Raw genomic sequence first — 10,403 nt, 5'->3', positions numbered from 1 at the left:
GCTATGGGATGATTAGTGGTTGTATCTCATGAAATGCACTTTTCAAATCTGGTACTTTTGGAGAATGTGAAAGCAGTGCAACTTGCTATAAAATTTGTATATGAACATATGAAGTAGCGGTAAGTGCTCCCATTACAAACTTTGGGCCATATTCTCCCTTCTTGTCATATAGATATGCACAAGAGGGAGGAGAGAGCACCTAAAGCACTTTCACAGATTAAAGTCAGTCCTCCATTTTCTGTTCCCTGATTAATTATTCAGTGTACAGGAGCATTCACAGTATGCTAGACCTCTCCAAACACAGAGGAAGACTTGGAAGCAGCGACCTCTATAAAACAGAGGAAGGGAATGGCATTGGGACACACTATTCAAGCAGACTGATAAGGCTGATAGGCACAAGTCTTATTAAAATTTTGGTTTTGTCCTTTTTCCTTAAACACTAGGACCTGGATCCAGATCCACAAAAGTACTTAAGTACCTAAGTCCCAGTTTTTAGGCACCATTATGATTCGCAAAATCCCCACTCAGGAGCCACTCAACCACATAGTCACCAAAATTAAATCGGTGTCTAAATTTGTACTGTACATGTTCCCTTGCTGCTTCTGGGCATGCCCACTGCTGCCTCACTTTAGGTAGCTAGACACCTAAGCTCTACAAACCAGGGAAAGATAGATGAAGGAGCACATATTTCACCCCTGGGCCCTGATCTGGTAGGCATGGTCAGAGGCTCTTGTGTTCCACTGTGGATAAATACCTTGAGTTAGAGAGCTTCTCTAACCTGGAGTTTTGGGCACCAGCGTGGGAGATCCAGGGGCCAATTGTCCTGCTCCAGTGACTACTTACATACAGCAGCATAGATTCCTCAGGAGAGGTTGATGGAGCTCCATATCAACATATCCTGTAGCTCAGTGGTTAGAGCCCCCTCAGAAAGAGGATTTGAACAGGGTCTTCCCTTCTGATGGGGGGGAGGAATTGAACCCAAGTCTCTCACATCCCAGGTGATTGTGCTAACCATTGGGCTAAAAGTTAAGGGGAGCATTGCTTCCTCTGGTTGTTTTGCATGGAGAGAAGTGTCTGCCTCACTCTCTTAAAAGAAGACAGGTGTGTAAACCACCTGACTCCAAGAGGGATTCCTGATAACAGGCACCTATCACTGCTAATCTCCCAGAGAGGGGCAGGCCTTAGAGCACACCCCTCTTGTCAACATCTTCCATTGGCTAGTTTAGGCAGCTTCCTTTGTAGCTGCTTACTTGGGTGAATCCCATTCAGAGGCACCTACTTTTCTCCATTAATTGTACAGGGAGCCTACATGCCTAACTCAGGTTTTGAGAATCCCATTGTTCCTTTGATTCTCGTGGTGTCTAAAAGTTAAGTATGGATTCAGGCCCTGATTCCTCATGTTGAGTTAGTAATTCACTCTGCTAGTAGCCCCATTGGTTTCAGTGGAACTACTTGGCAGACTAAGATACTATGTAACATGAGTAAAGATTAGAGAACCATACTCAGCAAAAGCAGCAAAGAGTCTTGTGGCACCTTATAGACTAACAGACGTTTTGGAGCATGAGCTTTCGTGGGTGAATACCCACTTCGTCGGTATGCATCCAAAACGTCTGTTAGTCTATAAGGTGCCACAAGACTCTTTGCTGCTTTTACAGATCCAGACTAACACAGCTACCCCTCTGATACTCAGCAAGGAGCACAAGTCAGTACTATAGAATCAGAGAATCTCAGGGTTGGAAGGGACCTCAGGAGGTCATCTAGTCCAACCCCCTGCTCAAAGCAGGATCAAACCCAACTAAATCATCCCAGCCAGGGCTTTGTCAAGCCTGACCTTAAAAACCTCTAAGGAAGGAGATTCCACCACCTCCCTAGGTAACCCATTCCAGTGCTTCACCACCCTATTAGTGAAAAAGTTTTTCCTAATGTCCAACCTAAACCTCCCCCTCTGCAACTTGAGACCATTACTCCTTGTTCTGTCATCTTCTACCACTGAGAACAGTCTAGATCCATCCTCTTTGGAACCCCCTTTCAGGTAGTTGAAAGCAGCTATCAAATCCCCCCTCAGTCTTCTCTTCTGCAGGCTAAACAATCTCAGTTCCCTCAGCCTCTCCTCGTAAGTCATGTGCTCCAGCCCCCTAATCATTTTTGTTGCCCTCCGCTGGACTCGCTCCAATTTATCCACATCCTCCTTGTAGTGTGGGGCCCAAAACTGGACACAGTACTCCAAATGAGGCCTCACCAGTGCTGAATAGAGGGGAATGATCACATCCCTCGATCTGCTGGAAATGCCCCTACTTATACAACCCAAAATGCCATTAGCCTTCTTGGCAACAAGGGCACACTGTTGACTCATATTCAGCTTTTCGTCCACTGTAACTCTTAGGTCCCTTTCTGCAGAACTGCTGCCCAGCCATTCGGTCCCTAGTCTATAGCAGTGCATGGGATTCTTCTGTCCTAAATGAAGGACTCTGCACTTGTCCTTATTGAACCTCATCATATTTCTTTTGGCCCAATCCTCTAATTTGTCTAGGTCCCTCTGTATCCTATCCCTACCCTCCAGCGTATCAACCACTCCTCCCAGTTTAGTGTCATCTGCAAACTTGCTAAGGGTGCAGTCCACACCATCCTCCAGATCGTTAATGTGTGTAAGCCTGGCTGAATCTAGCCCCATATCAGAGGACATCTTTTTAACACATAGCACTACCAAAGGTATGTGGCAATAGTAGCCTATCATATTCTGACTTCTGAGAGCCTGGTTATAGGACAACAAATTGGAGTTGGATATTGAGAGGGCATATCAGTTCCAGGAAAGAGACCAAGCCATGACTTTTCTTATTCTCCCATTCTAGAGCTAAGCTTAAGGAGATGTGAATCATCTGCTTGTATCTACTCTCCTTACCTGCATGCTAAATCAGCGGGGCCAGGAATTGTGACAACAAAAGTAGTTTTTTGTTTTTAAAATAGGAAGAAAATAGTGAGGCCAAAAGTCACTTCATAGGATGGGGATGAGTAACTAGGAGTCCCAGAATGGGGAGATGGAATGTAGTAGGGCTCATAATAATACCACCTAGCTCTTACAGAGTGCTTTTCATCAGTAGGTGACAAAGGGCTTCACAACATAAGAACATAAGAACGGCCGTACCGGGTCAGACCAAAGGTCCATCTAGCCCAGTATCTGTCTACCGACAGTGGCCAATGCCAGGTGCCCCAGAGGGAGTGAACCTAACAGGCATGAGCAAGTGATCTCTCTCCTGCCATTCATCTCCATCCTCTGATGAACAGAGGCTAGGGACACCATTCTTACCCATCCTGGCTAATAGCCATTTATGGACTTAGCCACCATGAATTTATCCAGTTCCCTTTTAAACATTGTTATAGTCCTAGCCTTCACAACCTCCTCAGGTAAGGAGTTCCACAAGTTGACTGTGCGCTGCGTGAAGAAGAACTTCCTTTTATTTGTTTTAAACCTGCTGCCTATTAATTTCATTTGGTGACCCCTAGTTCTTGTATTATGGGAATAAGTAAATAACTTTTCCTTATCCACTTTCTCAACATCACTCATGATTTTATATACCTCTATCATATCCCTGCTTAGTCTTCTCTTTTCCAAGCTGAAGAGTCCTAGCCTCTTTAATCTTTCCTCGTATGGGACCCTCTTCAAACCTCTAATCATTTTAGTTGCCCTTTTCTGAACCTTTTCTAGTGCTAGAATATCTTTTTTGAGGTGAGGAGACCACATCTGTACACAGTATTCGAGATGTGGGCGTACCATGGATTTATATAAGGGCAATACTATATTCTCAGTCTTATTCTCTATCCCCTTTTTAATGATTCCAAACATCCTGTTTGCTTTTTTGACCGCCTCTGCACACTGCGTGGACATCTTCAGAGAACTATCCACGATGACTCCAAACTCTTTTTCCTGACTCGTTGTAGCTAAATTAGCCCCCATCATATTGTATGTATAGTTGGGGTTATTTTTTTCCAATGTGCATTACTTTACATTTATCCACATTAAATTTCATTTGCCATTTTGTTGCCCAATCACTTAGTTTTGTGAGATCTTTTTGAAGTTCTTCACAATCTGCTTTGGTCTTAACTATCTTGAGCAGTTTAGTATCATCTGCAAACTTTGCCACCTCACTGTTTACCCCTTTCTCCAGATCATTTATGAATAAATTGAATAGGATTGATCCTAGGACTGACCCTTGGGGAACACCACTAGTTACCCCTCTCCATTATGAGAATTTACCATTAATTCCTACCCTTTGTTCCCTGTCTTTTAACCAGTTCTCAATCCACGAAAGGACCTTCCCTTTTATCACATGACAGCTTAATTTACATAAGAGCCTTTGGTGAGGGACCTTTTCAAAGGCTTTCTGGAAATCTAAGTACAGTCAGTAGTCTCCATTTTACAGATAGGGGTAAAATGGACAGAGAGGTGAAGTGACTTTCCCAAACTCACCCAACAGTCTAGAGGCAGAGCTGGGAATAGAACCTATGTCTCAGGAGTTAATCCTATGCTCTATCCCCTAGGACGTATTCCCTCCTTCATTAGATATAGGGGAAATGGGACAGGATGGGACTGAGGAAACTGATTCTTTTGTTGTACTATATGCTCATTTAGTAATGCCAACACTGTCCTGCCCTAGAATCCCTTAACAGAATGTCTTCTAGTTAATTACAGACATGGCTTTGTTCATAACTCCCCGCCCCCCTTTTAATCTAAGTTTTAACTTAAAAATGTCTCTAGATGTTGTTCTTTTGAAGGTAACTTTAAAAATGTGTCTAAAATGTAAACCACTGCAGTAATGTCTCCCTTAGAGCTTTTGTTCCATGCTGGGTGAACACTAAGAGTCATCCTGCATCCAACGAAGTGGGTATTCACCCATGAAAGCTCATCCTCCAATATGTCTGCTAGTCTATAAGGTGCCACAGGACTCTTTGCTGCTTTTACTAAGAGTCATGTCAATGGAGCATTAACTCTGACAGCTAGTGAACTTAACATGTCACTTCATTACCTATTTCACTTATTACCATTTTAACAGAAAGATTAGACTAATGTGATGGATGTAGTGGCATTTGCTGGGGTGGGCTGCAATGGTGCAACTAGTTACTATCACAATCTACTTGCAATGGAGGTAGAAAAGAGGAGGTATATCCACTCTTCAATGGCAGTAGGTTTGAAGGAGGTGGAGGAGGAAACTGTTTGCAGCAGAGTGAGAGCAGCATGAAGAGTTCTCCTCTTGTCCATCAGAGGAACTCAATACGGCAAACTGCAGGGGACCCTGGAATGGAGGCAGGGGCGAATAGGACTTCTGAAGAGCCACATTCTCCTCCTCTTTATTCTCACCATCCTCTGCCATTTTTATGCACTTAAGCAATCAAAGCATCAGAGGACTGGACTAGCCGTGCATTGAGGGGAAGAAGGGCTTGTGGAGTGGGATACCAACCACATAACATAGGACTAATTGTTACATGGGGTCTCAATTATATTGAGTTTCACTGTATACTCAGTGCACTCCTACACTCTAGTTTAGAACCCTAATATATTGGATCAGTAGTAGGCCAATGGATATTTATACATATAAAATACATGAGTACAATAAAAATGTATATTTAGATATGTTCTGATATCAGATGGAGCATAATTTTTCAAGAAAACCAACTGCACAAAGTGAGGTCATAGGCATCCTCACACTTTAAATTAAAAAAAACACAGGAAATTCAAATTGGCTTTTGGCACCAGCAAGCTATTACTTGCACTGTAAGAGGAAATTTTACCCTCTTTGCATTACATGTAGGACAATCCTGAATATGAATCAAAACAAAACAAAAACACCCTAATTGACAACCTCCAAGAGTGCTCTATTTTATTATTCCCAGATAGTAACTTGAGGCTCTCTTATGACCTTTTGTCATATTAAAAAAGACTGTCAAACTGGAGATTGTCTTTCTTCAATATCACTAGCACAGAAGCTATGAGTCAAACAAAAATAATTTCTCTTTTCTAACAAGAAAACATACAGCAATAGAAACTATAGAATATGAAGCCAACACACCTAGGAAAGTTTACAGAGCTCTGTTGGAGCTATATGCCCAACTAGACAAGTGGTCATTAAAATTAGGTCAACCCTTGGATGAGGATACCTGTAAGAAAGGGATGGTAAAAACATTAAATCTTGCTCACCACCTCACACAGCTGTACTAAATTGGTAATACCTAATCCCAATGAAGCTTCTCCTCACACCAGAAACAAGTCTCAGTCTTTAATGTACACAGCTCAGACATATACTGGAAAGGCTGACAGAGACACACTGCTCCATGTCTTAGGATCATAGATCCTTGAATTAATTCTGACCTGAAGTATAACAAGAATTGCTGAAAAGCAAGTATAAATAACCTGCTAATTACAGCTATAAATTTTTTGACATTCATACTGCAGAATTGATTGTGCTGTTACTTCTAGCAATCCAACATGCTAAATCACAACAGGATATATGCTATCAGCCCTTTGTTTAGGAAGAGATGTTGGGACTTTGAGGTCAAATGCCAAGCTCAGGAGAGCAGTGCTGCAATCACTGTGCAACTGATGCAGCTGAAACTCCTCATTCCCACCATCCTGAGGGGATACTGCTTGCCAGTCACCTACAGTGGGATCCACACTTACACATACTCGAAAAAGAAATAACAGTTACTTACCCTACAGTAACTGTGGTTCTTTGAGATGTTGTAGTCTGTGTGGATCCCTATGTCCCTGTTGAGTTTTGTCACTGACTTCAGTGACAACAGAGAGACAAGATGAGGAAGGTAAATATCCTGGGACTGAGATGGCTACAACTTCAGTGACAATAGGACAGTTTCCATATAGAGAGTAAAAGTAATCTTTTTACCTCTTTCATCCAGTTAGGGTTGGCTTAAGTAACTTCATAAGCCTCTGATTTGACAGCTCGTTTCTGTGGTCTTAACTGTTCACATCAGTTGATGTTTGTGATTGTACATTTCTACTTTTGGTTACTAGTTTTGGCTCTTCCATTTGAAGGTCTTAAGTTACTCAGTTCAAAGATTTCTCAGTAAAAAGAAACGTTACTATTTTTGTGTCTATGACCACCCTATCTAAGTTAAAATAGGTGCTACAGATTATGTATGGTGGCAGCCATACTCTCACGGTCATAAGGAGAGATAGGCTCTGATTTCTGAATTCTTCAAGAGTCACAAACAATGACAGTGACTATTTGGGGGATAGGTTAGAGACCTCAGATCTAGATTTTGCTGCTTGGTGGTTACCTTCTGAGTTTTGCCTACAACATATAGGGATCATTTCTGACTCCTCAGTGCTATATATTATTACTCAATAAGAGTTTGTATCCTTCTCCCTAACCCTTCTAATCCTCCGTCAGCAACCTTATCATGCAATTCTGCTTCAGCAGGATGTTTATTCATTCATTGTTGCAGAAGTAATGGGAACCCATTCCATCTGATCTGCAAAGAACTGGCTTCTATTCCAACTGCTTCTTGATTCTTAAGAGGTTGTTCTCACAAAACTTGGTTTTCTTAAGGAACTGTATTTTAGAAAATATCCAGGGTAAACAACTTCTTTCCTTTACCAGGACTGAGTCCAGGACCTTGTTTTTGAAGAACAGACTTTCATTTAACAATCCAACATTTTCACATCCAATCCAACAGTCTCTCACAAATGATCTCTGTTTCATGATAGGGAAGAGTTACTGTTTCATGATAGGGAAGATAGCTACAGTTCTGAGGATATTTACAAATCTCTATCAAGGCTCACTACTTTGCCACTGGAGGCTTCAGGCCTCTCCTTAGCTGGGTGACTGGCTACCAGAGACCAAGTGCAGACAGCTTGCTCTGTAATTCTGGCATAGTGTTTTATCTCAAAAGGGGGAAGTGGAGGAGAAAAAAGCAGAAATCGATCAAGTGCTCACTCCTCTCTTTCCCCACAGCAAAGAGGGGTGAGGTGTTTCATGCCAGCCGCACCTCATGGCAGAGTCCAAACCCTCAGAGTTCAAACGCTGACACCCTGTGATGGGGTAAAAGGGAAAGCCTGCCCTATAGCACTCCCTGCTAGCCAGGCATGGCTTTGCAGTACGCTGCCTTAGTGCCTGCTCAGGTTCTTTCAGTTAATTATCCAGACCAGATTAGTTCAAACATATAGCCCTTTTTTGGGTGTGATTATTAATTTTTTTTTACAGAGTGTAACTCACGTTTTTAGTCAATCAAGCTCACACCCACTCTGCATCCATGTAAGAGTCCTGGTCAGTTTCATTCCCCTGTTCAGGAAGCCCCAGCCCTCCTCCTGGAGCAGGCTTATACTTTGAACAGTCCCTCCATCCCCAGCTCTCCTCTTTAGAGCTGAAGTTGTAATTTAGACAAGCTGCAGAGCCTCAGCCCACTTCTCCTCCAGCTGGCACTATTCCCCAGTAAGTCCTTTTGGCCCCAGACTAGGAAGGCTCAGCAGACAGACCCTCTCCTACTGCTGCCTCCCATTCTAAGGGAGGGCACAGAGTATATTCATTCTTTTTCCCCATAGTTTGTCCCAATTGGTGGGAGAGAAGGGACCTCTGCCCCACCCATTCTGCAAGCCCTTAAAAAAACCACAGTCTATATCTTAACTGTTCTCCCGGGACCATCTTCCTGTCTCCCAACACCTAACTCTGCCTTCCCTCCACTCTAAAAAATCCCAGAATGTATAGGTGTTGACTGACCACTAGTCATTACTATTCTTAAGGGGACAGTCACCTTGTGATACATGAGCTAATCTACATCAAGCATGAACACCTCACTCTGAAGATGATCTTCCTAGTGTTTAGCACTTTGGCCAGAAGAATAAGTGAGCTTCAGGCACATATGGACAAACCTTCCTATACGACATACCATGGGGACAATGTGGTGTTAAGACCTCACAAAATTAATTTTTAAGATGGTCTCAGATTTTTATCTAAACCAATCAATCAGCCTGCCTGTCTTCTTCCTGAAGCCACACTTGGCATTAGGAGAAAATAAATTATATACGCTACATGTATCCAGGACGCCTCTTTATTACATTGACAGAACAAAACTTGTTCCGAGTGATGCCCTTTCTATTTTGAGCCATATCTGGGCATTCTAAAGGTCAGGCCATCTCTTCACAGACTCTTTTAAAATAGCACCATTAGTTCCCATCTTTTATATATACAGATGGGAAATTCTGAAAGTCTATTAATTCCTTCTCGTTACCTACCCTTAATACTAAGTGTTATTTGAAATGGTAAATCCTTTATACAATGTGATCCTAATTCCCATGAGCCAATGGTCTCTCTTTATTTTTTATACAAGGGTAATTTAAGGACAATATTAGCCTTTAATCTATCTTTCTTGGGAAAAAATTGTTTGATAATGTTATTTTCCATAGCAAGGAAGCTGATACTGGTATATCTGACACATACAATTAATAGTGATCAATATAGGGTTTTTTATGGAAAACTTTACATTATGCTGAAGTAATACAAGATTAAGAAAGAGAAAGGTATTTGATTTTCTTATATATAACTTATTATAAGAGGTAATATGAATGAAAGAAAAGATTGTCACAGGACAATGGTCTCTTAGTAATTCATAAATGCAGAGGTAATGTCAAAATATTTCCAAAGCTAGAACAATTGATCCAGGGATAAATATAATGGGTGAGTTAATTTGGCCTAATGACTTTATTTCTAATATACCAAATTAATTGTTTAGATTTACTCATATTAACTGATAAATACTGGCACTGTAGGTTGACAGATGCTCACTATACCATTATTTATCTGCTTTATTCTGATTGACTTAGACAAAAAGTTCCATTGTGCACTTCAGCCAATTAGAGTCTACATTTTAATGAGTTCTCACTTAAAGATTTAATGAAGACAAGGAAAGAAAATCTAAACTAAAACTCAGGCTATCTAGAAATAACAATGTTTCACAGCAGAGTGTTAAAACAGAAAAAAATGATGATGAAATGGATATACCAGCCATGTTACATTTATGTTAAACAAGAAAGAAAAGCCTTCCGAGAGAGAGACTCTCTGTTGCAAAATGATATTTTGATTTTACAAGGTGAATTGTCTACACAAACATTTCGTTTGTGGCAAGTCTATGTGTAGTAGCTAGCCATGAACTGTCTGCGTGGCTCCAGCTGATACGCACAAATCATTCTTGAGTGAGCTTTGATCTACCTTGCTTTGCTAACTAAATGTTTGTAGACAAGCCTTAAGTTGTCTAAGTCTGTCATCAATACGACCCTGAAAGGTCCTGTTTATCACCGCACTATACCAAAACAAACTTGGTAATGTACATTAAACCAGTGGTTCTCAACCAGGGGTACATGTACCGGGGGGTATTCAGAGGTCTTCCAGGGGGTACAT

This window comes from Mauremys reevesii, linkage group 2 (genome assembly GCF_016161935.1).
Source record: "Mauremys reevesii isolate NIE-2019 linkage group 2, ASM1616193v1, whole genome shotgun sequence".
NCBI classification, from domain to species: Eukaryota; Metazoa; Chordata; order Testudines; family Geoemydidae; genus Mauremys; species Mauremys reevesii.
Note: the sequence above shows the minus strand (reverse complement) of the source record.